Here is a 12,802-nt window from a genome sequence, read left to right as displayed (position 1 = left end):
CATCCCTGAGTTGTCCCTGGGGCTGACTGCTCCTCTGTCTGGGTTCCTGGCTTTTATCCCCTTTCTCCTGCTCTTCCAGCCTGCTACTCTGGGCGAGCCTGAGTTTCCTCTCCTCACCTAATCCCTTCAGCTGATTGCTCTCCTCTCTGGCTTCCTGGCTTTTAATCCCCTTTCTCCTGCTCTTCCGGCCTGCTACTCTGGGCGTCCCTGAGTTGTCTCTCCTCACCTGTAACCCTGAGGCTTGATGGTGTTCTCAGGTGTTTTTTGACACCATGCTTTTGGTCTGGCTGGACCAAACCTCACTCTTACTTGTGAGTCTTCTCCAGTTGGAGCTATGTCCTGACCTCAGGCCCGTGGAACTCTCCACTCTTTCCCCTTGTAACCCCAACCTCTTGTAACCTTCCTAGACTTCCAGTGGAAGGTTCTAGACTTCTGTGGACTTGACTTCATTTTATGCAAGTGAACCACAATGCATGACAAGGGTTGGGGTCAAGTTGCTGGGTTCTGCACACCCCAAGTCTCAGGGTACTGTAGGACAAAGCTGGTAATGAGGTGGGGGGTGGGTAGGCTTTCCCTAATGACACAAACAGATGGGCCTATTCTCTAGGGGCCCCTTAGGGGATCTTCTTGGTAGGAAGAAAGTGTCCTTGCTGAAGGGAAGTGAAGCTAATTAAGTAGGAAGTATGGTGAGGTTGGGGAAGAGAACATGTTCTGAGGCTGGCCTCACCTCTTGTTGGCACCACCACGCCAGTAGAGAGGAAGTGGTTGTTCCCACAGGAAATTAGGAACACAGGTAGAGGTTACAGTGGGCTGTCAACCTTATAAGAGTGAGGTTTTCCTTCTGCAGCAGATACCAAAGCTATGGGGCCAGGAGAGTCTCACTATGGGGCCCGCTGTCCTGCTCATCATTGTCCTGTGCATCAGGGCCTCCTTGGCTGCTGACAACTACTCAGGTGAGTCAGATCTCAGGTGAGTAGACTCTTAACTTATCTGGGCCCTGAAAGCTGACAGCTTTCACTTCAGACTATTTCCTGTGTGCCAGTCCGAGTTTTGTATGCATTTTTCCCTTTCTTCTCAATAGCAGGTGCCACTGGAGGGAGAAGTATGTACTTGGCCAGCCAGGGTGGGTGTCTCAAGGTGGCCATGTCTGAGGGTGGCTCTCTGATCAGGGGTTTTGATGCTGGCCCCACATAGACCTGTGTTATTAACACTGTTAATACAATTAGCATTCACACCTCACTTGAGGAAGGAGATTAATGAGGATCTCCAGAACTAGGGAGTGGGATCCAACCTCACTGAGCTGTGGAATCCAGAGCTTGGGGGGGTTGGGATTATCCATGGATTATTGGCACAATAAAGGCAGAACTCACACTTGAGTGCAGTGCAGCATTATTTTTCATAGATAAGGTATAACCCAACAGGGAGACTAGGAGCATACACTATGAAGACAGTGTCTGTGCCCAAACACTATTCCCAGCACCTGCAGGGATCCTGACAGTCATGGTTTCCTCATCCCTTAGGGGCCTCAACTATAGCACCAGCTACCATGGAGTGAACTCTGACTCATGGTGACCCCACATATAGAACTGTACTCCACAAGGTTTTCAAGGACTGATTTTTCAGTAGAATGCCAGGTCTTTCTTTTGAGGCTCCTCCAGGTGTACTAAAAACTCCAACTTTTCAGTCAACAGCCAAGAGCTTTAACTATTTGCACCACCCAGGGACTCTCCTCTGCTGGAGAGCAGTCATAACATCCCATGTCCAGGGTTGTATGAGAAGGTGGAACATCTGCAAGACTCCAGCCGAGGTGGGCACCAAGTCAGCAAGTATTGTGATTGTCATCATTGCTGACACAGAAGACAAGGAGACCTACTAATGGATATGGGTGAGCAAGGATATGCACCAAGGGAGACAGGACTTTCAGTCCAAGATGCATTCAGTTCTGGGGACAGGCAGTCTCCACTGTGTCACTGAAGCTGCAGAAGCAAGGACAACCTCAGCCCCACAGGCTCCAGACCTCATTCCCAGATTCTCAGATGACCCAACCCAGTGGTTCTAACATGAGTGTGTCCAACTGCCCTCCCTGCACTGAGAATCCAGCCAGGGACTTCTTGACCATAATAGAGTCTAGCTTTGGTACAGGCGACCACCTTCCAACTGCCCTGAGGGCTAAGGTTACCAACACAGTTATAGAAAGACAGAAGATGGGGCAATCTACTTCCGTAGTGATACTACCTAGGAAACCCAAGGAGGGGTCACTATGAGTCGAGTCCGACTCGACAGCACATAACAACAACAACAACAACAATATGGAGGAAAGACTGGAATTAAGTTAGGGAGGAAAGACAAACAGACACACACATAGTGGTAGCTGACTTCATGAATGATGCTATTGGTAAGTTAATTTTCCTTCTCCATATTTCCAACTTTATACATTACCTAAAATTAGCATGCATTATTTTTCAATTTACAAAAATTAACCTAGGTTTAAGAACTGAATAAAGTCCACACTCAAGTGTGAGTTCTGTCTTTATCGTGCCAATAATCCACAGATAATCCCCCCACCCCCCAAGCTCTGGGTTCCACAGCTCAGTGAGGTTGAATCCCACTCCCTAGTTCTGGAGATACTCATTAATCTCCTTCCTCAAGTGAGGTGTGAATGCTGATTTTATTAACAGTGAAGATAAAACAGTCAACAGCATGCCACTCCTCAAAAGGAAACCTAGCTAACTTGGCTCAGAGGGGTGAGGGACTAGGGAGTTTGATTCTCTCTCAGGCTCCACCTGCCCTTCATCCAGCCTATCCCTGTAGTTTACAGCACCCTTGGGAGAGTGGAGGCCCAGCCCCCACCACAGCGGGGATGCCTTACTCCCCAGCTCTCTCTCCAGCTGAGGTTGTGACCCTGGTGGCCATCTTGGCAGCTGCCCTGAAGGCAGATTCCCTCCTTGGGTGCCTACCTGCCAGCTCCATGGGGTCTTTCTGTCCTGGGACACCCATGCTGATGGGCCTCTTGTGTCTTCCAGCAGAGGTGAAGGTGGTGGGTCCAGAAGGCTCTGACAAACTGAGTATTCAAGTCTGCCTGTGTTGCCTGGAGCTCCAGGACCCAAGGGAGAGGCAGGTGCCACTGGAGGGAGAAGTATGTACTAGGCCAGCCAGGGTGGGTGTCTCAAGGTGGCCATGTCTAAGGGTGGCTCTCTGATCAGGGGCTTTGATGCTAGCCCCACATAGAGCTGTGTCAGCAGCCAACATTAGGAGCCACCTAAGGTTTCAAAAGCACCTTAGGAGTTAGCTCGTCTCTTAACTACTTTGCGAGCTCACAGTTGAGGATATTTTTATAGAAGATCTGCTTCCTAGTCCTTGATCCACTCCTAGCTTTATGTAACTTTTGGTAAGACTTATAAAATCTGTGAATTGCCATATTGTCACCTCAATATTGGCTGACAACTTTCTTCTGTCACAAACTTAGAGAAGGAAAGGAGGCTCAAAGAGGCCAGACACCTTCCCAAGCTCTCACACTGCTTAGAGGTAGAGTTGATATTTGAACCTAAGTCCTGAGTTCCTTTCAGCCCCAACCCAAGCTCTACAGAGATCTATGCATGAGATCTCTCTTCCATTAAAATAACTGCAGAGGACAGGCCCCACCTTGCAGAGTTTCCAATCCCCTGAGCCTGGCATAAGATTGGCAGGTACTAGCATAGTGCCTAAGGCACTTGACTGCTAACCAGAAGGCTGGCGGTTCAAACCCACCAGCCACTCCTCGGAAGGAAGGTTGGGCAATCCTACTTCCGTAGTGATACTGCCTTGGAAACCCAAGGAGGGGGCGCTATGAGTCGGGGCCGACTCGATGGCACATAACAACAACAACAACAAAGTCTCAATCAGGGATGCCTTGGTGTGCAGGTGAGTTCTTCATGCCTGAAGGTGTCCAAGAGGACCCTCACAGAACACTGGGTGGGGATGCCCAGTTGGAGACAGGACAAGTTTGGATTCCCACATTCTAAGACATATCAGGCTCAGAGTTTGTATGGTCCATCCCTGTCAAGTCTGTGGACGATGGCTGAGTGGGCCACCCTCATGGTGCTAGACCATGAACAGGAACTCTGTCCCCTAAACCCTGATAGGGAAACACGTAGAGGAAGATCTATGTGGGGGAAGGAAAAGGTATCTGGATCTGACTTTCTTTGGACCATGTTCCTGTTACTGGGGGGGATTAATCTTCCAAAACAGGACCCAAGCTGACTCACCTTTCCCAGCCATAGTTGGGGGATATGTGAGAAGGTGGGTGTAGTCTTTGCTACCCTACCTGAGCTGGGGCTACCTCTCCTGACTTCTGAACACTCAGGAATGCTCCAAGGCCACCTGTCCCCACAGCAGACCTGGGGTCTAGAGCCCTTGAGACCAGGAATTCTCAAACCTTTTGGTTACAAGGGTCAGAGTCAGGGCTGCAACAATGCTGGCCGAATTACCAAGAGTGAGGATCTCCAAGGAGAACCTCTCAGGTTTCCAGATCTAGGAGGAGTCTTGGGTGGCACAAATGGCTATGCATTTGACCACAAGCCTAAAGATTGGCAGTTCAACTCCACCCAGAGGCACCTTGGAAGACAGATCTGATGAGCTGCTTTTGAAAGGCCACAGCCTTGAAAACCCTATGGAGCCATTCTACTCTCCACACACAAGGTCACAGTGTGTCAGAGTCTACTTGACAGCATCTAACAGTTATCATAAGTATGGACTTGTGGTCCATGGCGTGTTTAAAATTTGCAGGAGAATGCAGTCTCACCAGAGCCCCTGGGAAAGCAGGACCATGTGGGTCCAAAGGTAAAACTGTGACATGGAGGGATGAGGCTCTGGGAAGAACTCCAACTTGCTTAGGGAAATATGACAGGGGACTTGGGGCTGTGACCTTTGTCATTTCCAAAGAGATATCTCCTACTCCAGACAGGCCTCTGTCAGCCTGGACCTGGGTCAGGGCCCAGGTTCTCTGATGTACCAACCACAGCCCAGCAGTGCATTCTGGAGGAGAAGAACCAGCAGAGCCCTGGGTGTCCCTGTCCTGATTAGCCCCTGCTGCCCCCCACACCTCACTTTCATCCATGGAAGTGGTCCCACTCCGACTTGACCAGATGTTCTCTCCTCAGCAGAGGCCTTTCTTAGAGGCTGGGCTGATCCTGTCTCTTTCCCTAGGAGACTCCAGAGGGAAGGGGGCCTGTGGGGAGAAAGGTGAGTCATCCTGAAGGAGGCACTGTGCTGGGTGAGTCCACACAAAAGGCTCTTGGCCTCAGCCATGCCCAGACTCTGGGGTGGGCCTGGGACAAGTCTTCCCCTCTGAGGTGAACATGGTCTGCAGGGTTGAGATAGCAAGTATCTGATCACCTCTGCAAGCCCATCCCAGGCACATCTCATCTGGTCTGGCTCAGACCCTGAGTAGGAGGTCTGTCCTGTCCCCTCCTGGTGTCTGACTCCTTAGCTGCAGCTTGAGTCCAGGTGATGTGTAAAAACCAGAGCTGGTGGAGGAGAGCTGGGGGGCTGTCACGTACCAGACCTATCACAGAAGACAGGGGACTATATAATTCACACATAGAAATAGATTTATATTTATTGCATATCTGTAATTTATAAAATATAACATATTTTCTGTTATATGGGCCACAGGGCAGAGTTGGTTTCTATGGAGGAAGTGACCCTCACACCCCGGAAAGTTCTGGATAACTGCTCTACTTCCTGGTCTAGGGTAAGGGAACAGAGGTTTGGATTTCCCACATGGGATGTGACATGCATGTATTTTCCTTCTCACCCCATCTCAGAGGAGCCTTCAGAAACTCAGGGATGTCACACAGGTTGGTGACAGCCCCCATCCCCCCCCCCCAAGCCTGCCTGCAGGTCCCATACCAGACCTAGCCCTGCTGGTGGGAAGCACTTCGTCCTCTTCCCAAGGCAGCAGACCACAGTGCATTCAGCACTCCAGAGGCTCCACCAGTTGTTCCTCCACATTAACTGACTAGAACGAGACTGCTTAGATATATGTATATACACAGACATACAGGTGATCCCACAGAATGTGGAAATTATAGAACAATATCATTAATATCACTCGCAAGTAAGATCTTACTGAAGATGATTCAAAAACGATTGCAGCAGTATGTTGACAGAGAACTTCCAGAGGTGCAAGCTGGATTCAGAAGAGGATGTGGAACAAGGGATATCATAGCTGTTGTCAGATGGATCTTGGCTCAAGGCAAAGAATACCAGAAAGATGTCCACTTGTGTTTTATTGACATGCAGAGGCATTTGCTTGTGTAGATCATGACAAATTATGGATAACATTGAGAAGAATGGGAATTCCAGAGCACTTGATTGTACTCATGTGGAACCTGTACTTTGAACAGGAGGCTGTCATTCAAACGGAACAAGGGGACACTACATAGTTTAAAATCAAGAAGAGAGTGTGTCAGGGTTGTATCCTTTCCCCACACTTATCCAATCTATATGCTGAGCAAATAATCTGAGAAGCTGGACTATATGAAGAAAAACATGGCATCAGGATTGGGGGAAGAATCATTAACAACATGAGATACGCAGATGATACAACTTTGCTTGCTGAAAGTGAGGATAACTTGAGGCACTTACTGATGAAGTTTGGAGAATACAGTCTGCAGTATGGATTACGTCTCAATATAAAGAAAACAAAAATCCTCACAACTGCACCAATGAGCAGCGTCACAATAAATGGAGAGAAGATTGAGGTTGTCAAAGAATTCATGTTGCTTGGTTCTACAATCGATGCCAATGGAAGCAGCAGTCAGGACATTAGACTACGTGTAGCATAGGGAAGGTCAACCGTGAAGGAACTGTTTCAAGTGCTGAGGAGCAAGGATGTCTCCTTGAGGACTAAGGTGTGCCTGACATAAGCCATGATATTTCCAATCGCCTCGTATGCATGTGAGAGCTGGACAATGAATAAGGAAGACTGAAGAAGAGTTGATGCTTTTAAGTTGTGGTGCTGGTGAAGAATGCTGAAAGTACCATGGACTGCTAAGAGAACTAACAGATCTGTCCTGGAGGAAGCGCACCCGAAATGCTCCTTGGAAGCTAGAATGTCCAGACTTCGTCTCACCTATTTTGGTCCTGTTGTCAGAAGGGACCATTCCCTGGAGAAGGATGTCATGCTTGGTAGGGTGGAGGGTCGATGAAAGAGGGGAAGGCCTTCAATGAGATGGATTGACATGGTGGCTGCGATGATGGGCTCAAGTATAGCAGGGATCATGGAGCTGGTGCGGGATCGGGCAGTGTTTCGTTCTGCTGTGCATGGGGTCGCTATGAGTCGGAAATGACTCGACGGCACCTAACAACAACCACAACACAGACATGTACACAGATTTACATCAAGAAATGGTCACACGATTGTGGATGGTGGCAAGTCCAAAAGCTGTGGGTCTAGCAATAGCCTGAAGATGCCTGAGACTTGATTCCCAAGATTCAGGTCAGGTGGTGGGAGAATGAAGAGTGGAGGAAATCTAGGAAGAAGTCTATTTATAGTGCAGAGGCAGAACAAGCCCCAGGGAAAACTTTCTTTTTGCTCTTAAAGCCTTCAACTGCCAAGACCAGACCAATACGCATTATGGAGGGCTATGTGTGCTTTACTTGAGGCCAACTGATCTACTCACATGTACCTACTTCATAACTGCATCTAGACTAGTTTTGGCAAAAGACAGGGCACCAATACCCAGCCATTTGGACACACACAATTCATCATCATAGGATGGTTAGGGGGCTGGGCTCTGCCACCCACAGCTGAGGGCCTTGCAGGTCCCATCTCTGTCCTGGGCCCCATCTCAGTCCCTGGGCCCCAGCCTCCCCTGCCCATCAGATACCAAGTCCTGCCTCATACCCATTGCCCACCTGCCCAGCCCTTTCTCCTGGCACTCATTTCCTAGTTCCACTCCAGGACTAAGGACCTGCAAGGATCTACTCTTCCAAGGACATACTCTGAGTGGCTGGTATACCATCTTCCTTCCCAATTGCTGGCCCCTGACAGTGCTGTGTGACATGGACACAGATGGTGGGGGTTGGACACTGAGTGGCTGCTTGGCTTTGAGGAGGGGCTGCCTGGGAATTCCACATTGTTCATCTGATGGCCTCTTTCCCTCTGGGCCTCTGTTTCCCTGTTGTCACTCACAAAGACTTCTCTCTTTTGCTGAGGAAGGGAGAATCAGAAATGGTGGTGGAATGACGCTGTGATGGCAAGAGGCCAGGCAGGGGCAGAGGGGACCCTCCTTTCCAGCTATATGGCTCTGGACTGTCACCTGCCCTCTCTGAGCTCCATCTTTGCATTGGTAAACTGGAGAGAGAGCTCGCCTGACTGCCCACTGCTGCTGATGAGGCCCATGTGGGTGCTTGTGCACATGGCCTGAGATGCTCTTTGAGCTGTGCTCCTTCTGTGTGGGGTGGGGTCACACCCTGTGCTAAGGAATGTGAGCCCAGCGACCCACTCCCCAAGCCTCTTTGGTCCCCAGGTTTTCCAGTGGAGGACTGATGGATCCATGAACTTCTTTCTGGGCCACATACAAGCAGGGCTTCGGCAGTCAGCTGGAAGAGTTCTGGCTGGGGAACAACAATATCCATGCCCTGACCACCCAGAGTAAGACCCTGCTGGAGGCTCGGGGTATGGGGCCTGACCCACTGCCCAGACCATGACCCAGACCCTCCAGACATAAGATCCTGATGCTTCTGGACCACAGATGATAGGACTCTGAGCACATCCATATCATCATTGGACATGCTGGGCATGTGCCCCAGCCTTGGGCTTCCAGAGCATGAGGACTAGGGATGTGAGATCACTGGGGTGAAGTCATCTTCCAACCATAGCACCCTTGGCACCTTGGAACCAAAGAGTAAGGAGGGATATTGAGCTCATAAGCTCTTGTGCGATGTCATTCTCCCCATGTGACACAGACACCCCTCAAGAATATACCCTAATTCCTCACCTCTCATATCTGGTGGCAGGAGGACTCTTTGGCTAGGAATTTAAGATCATTTTCCAACAGGGACTACTGAGCTCCGAGTGGACCTGGTGACTTTCAGGGCAATCACCAATTCACCAAGGACAGCTCATTCAAGATGGCAAGTGAGGCAGAGAAATATAAGCTGGTTCTGGGGGCCTTTGTTGGGGGCAGTGCTGGTGAGTCTCTACACTGTGCCTGGGCTTCAGAGCAGGATTGAGCAGTCAGAGAAGTTGGGGCTAGAATCTTGGCTCTGTTCCTCTCTGGGTGAACTTGTTCTGGGGCCCTCATCTCCTAAGCCCCGTTCCTCCATCTGTGAATGCACACACTCACAGCTACATCTCTAGGTACTATAAAATCATGTGTTATGACCCATTACAGCCCCTCAGGCTATGTCAGCTGCAGGGGAAACAATTACTGGCCATCTTCACTTCCAAAACCTGGCAGGGGATGGTCATTTCACACATGTTCACAATACCCTCCTTCCCAAGCTGTGTTCTAGGGATAAGAGCCCTGTGAAATGTTCTTTGCCTAAAGGCTTCTCCAGACACATTATTTAAGGGCTTTTTCTCACACAGCACCCACTTGGGAATTCCCAGTGCACATGATAAATTCCCTGGAGCATTGAAGGATCACTGAAGCAGGAAGCTGACCTACTTATGTTTAACCCAGAGCTGTTAGACCAAGGCTCCCCCTGGTGTGGAGTTTTGATCACAAGAACCTGAGGGTTTGCATGTCCCTCTCACATACATGAACACCTTTGAGCCTCTGGGGAGCGCAGAGGACAGGGACTGACACCCCCAATGTAGGTGGTGAAGCTGAGGCTCATGGGTAAAACCATTCCCTGCAGGAGCCAGAGCTGAGCCCGAGCCCAGCAGTCAAAAGGAGAAGGATAGTGCCCTGGATGAGGGCCATGCTGAACTGACTAAGGGCCAACCAGGGAAACTGGGGGAGGCGCTGTATGACAAACCCCAGAAGAAACCTACCAGAGAAAGGTGGCCTCTTCAGGGCAGGAGCTCTGCTCAGAGACAGTAGCTCACGGGAGTGTGGGGAGCAGGACACTTAGTGGCTGGTGGGGGGGGCATGGAATGGTGGAGTCTAGGAGTAGAGACTGAAGCTCCTGGTCCCCCTGCCCTGCTCCTGCATGGAAGGAAAATGACACGCATCAGAGGCAGGACTGGAACCAATCAGGGGGGTGGGGGCCTGGAGAGAAGCCCAGAGCAGAGAGCTGACTGAGAGCATGGGGATCCTCTAGGAGAGAGAACAGTTCTCAAGGTCTTGGTAGAACCCAGGAGGAAACAGTGTCAGCTGGAGGAAGGAGGCCATGTTATGTGGGGAAGGCATCCCAGACCAAAGGTCGGGAGATGGTGCTTCTGCTCCTTTGCTGCCAGGATTGGGCAGACTCTAGACTGCATAGGTGTCAGCCCCCAAGTGTCTGGAGGGAGGCAAGTGCAAGATAGAGAAGCAGGAGGCAGGGTGAGGTGGGGACTTTCTGACATCTGGGCTTTTTCTAGCACCTACCACACCCACTTTTCCTTCTGAACACGTGTTTCTCTGACATACCACAACAACTACTTCTTCTCCACCAAAGACCAGGACAATGACCAGAATCCTGGAAATTGTGCTGGGATGTTCAAGGGAGCCTGGTGGTACTGTAATTGTCATGTGTTGAACCTGAATGGTCGCTACCATGAGGGGACCCACGAAAGCTATGCCAATGGCATCAATTAGAAGTCAGGGAAAGGGCACAACTACAGCTACAAGATATCTGAGTTGAACTGCGGCCCATCTAGCTCTGGGCGAGAAAGTGCCTTTTCTCATCAGGACCATGTCCACTCATTATTGGAGTGGAGGAACATGTCCATGAGGCTCCACAAGGAGGAACAATTAGGGTCTTGGCCATTATGCTCATGAAAATGGGACAGCTTCCAACCCCATCCCTGTCTGCAGTGACCCTCACAGCTTAGAGCTTTCCCCCTACAAGCCATGATAAAAGAACAGACCCCTGCCAGAAATAAACATTCAATACAGATACTGGTGACCTTACAGGCAAAAATAGGTCCCATGTTCATTTGCATTGTATTGATCACTGGTCAGGTTGAATGTGTCTCTGTGCCTGTTCATCTGCCATGGCTTTCCTGTGACTTGGATCAGCAGGTGGAATCAGAAAATCCTTTTGGTAGATAAAATTTCAGACATATAAGGCAGGGATTGGCAAACTAAGGCCAGCAGTGCCTTTTTTCATAAATACTGTTTTATTAGAACTCAGCTATGCCATTCACTCCTTATTACCAGTGACTGCTTTCATTTTCCAGGCCTAGTAGAGAGATTATGACAGAGACTGTATGATCCACAACTCTTAACATATTTACCTCCAGTCCTTTAAAAACAATGTTTACTGATCCTTGAACTATGATGAAGTGGCTGGTCCAAAGTCCCCCGCCTCTCACTCCCATGCCCTCTGCACTTCTTCACACCACCCTGCTTCACCTGCCCTAGCCTCCTGTGTGCCCATGTGAGTCACTCAAGGGCATCCTCTCACATCAAACAAAGGTGCTTTTATGTCTGGGAATCCCCCATCAAAAATAAAACAAAATCAAAATAAGGTGGGTGAGTGGTATAGATATGAGAGGTCCAGGTGAGGGAAAGAGCTGGAACACTCAGTGAAATGCATTGACACATTAGCCAGAGCAATGGACTCAAATATACCAAAAATCATGAAGATGGCCCAGGTCTGTACAATATTTGATTCTCTAATACATAAGTTTGACATGAATTGAAGCTGACTCCGTGGTAGGTAACAACAACAACATAGAACTTCCTCTTGGATGTAAGTCCCAATTTTTTTGAGTTATTGTTATCATATTTTCATTGAAATTTTGTAAACATGGCTTCCTTTAATTCCTTGACCATATTTAAAACAGTTTTTGCCTGCTAAATGCAACATTGGGTCAAATGAGAGGTTTTGTTTTGTTTTGTTTTTTATGGGTAATGATTTGGGTGAAAGTTTACAGAGCAAATTCATTTCCATTCCATAGTTTATACACATATTTTCATTATTTTGATTACAATCCCCATAATGTAACAGCTGTCTTCCCATTTCCTCACTGTGGTTACCTTTTTCCTGTGTCCTTCTTTCCTGTGTTCTTGCCTCCTGAGCTTTCTCCCCATGCAAATGCTGGCCTTCTGATCTCCCATGGTTCATTGTTCTAAGGAGTGCAGCTCCCTGGTGTAATTGTTCACCTCTTAGACCACCTATTGTTTATCTGAAGATTAAGCCACGGGAGTGAGTTCAATTCCAGGCCCAATGGGTGACTAGGTGCCATAGTCTCAGGGGTTTCACTAGTCTCCATCAAACCAGTAAGACTGATCCTTTTTATGATTTTAATGTTTTTCCCACATTTTTCTCCCACTCTATCCATGATAACGAATTTCGATCCTTTTCCAAATGGTTGTCAGTGGCAGCCAGGCACCATCTGGTTCTTCTGGTCTCAGGGTCACGTACATTGAGGTTCCCATGGTCCACTAGTCCCTTGTACTAATTGTTTCCATGTGTTTTTGATTTTCTTCAGTCTTCTTTGCTCCAGATGAGGAGAGACCAATAGTCACAACTTAGATAACTGCTCTCAAGCTTTTAAGACCCTAGTCCCTACTCACAAAAGTAGAATGTAGAACAACATTTTTGTGTACTATGTTATGCCAAATGAGCTTGATATCCCCCTTGACTGTGGTCTCGAGCCCACAGGCCCAGTTATTTATTCCCTCAAGGCATTTAGTTGTGGGCTAAGAAATTAACATAACTT

The 12,802-nt window shown here is 48.8% G+C and overlaps 1 pseudogene; it reads left to right on the top strand.

Moving 5' to 3' along the window:
- Positions 1-883: 883 nt before the first annotated feature.
- LOC103208620 lies at positions 884-10,913 on the top strand (annotated as a pseudogene).
- The last annotated feature ends 1,889 nt before the right edge of the window (positions 10,914-12,802 follow it).

The sequence above is a fragment of the Orycteropus afer genome, unplaced genomic scaffold (genome assembly GCF_000298275.1).
Source record: "Orycteropus afer afer isolate SDZICR_OR568_19922 unplaced genomic scaffold, OryAfe1.0 scaffold00456, whole genome shotgun sequence".
In the NCBI taxonomy this organism is placed as follows: domain Eukaryota; kingdom Metazoa; phylum Chordata; class Mammalia; order Tubulidentata; family Orycteropodidae; genus Orycteropus; species Orycteropus afer.
The sequence above is the reverse complement of the archived record's forward strand: the minus strand, read 5'-3'. Positions and strand labels throughout refer to the sequence as shown.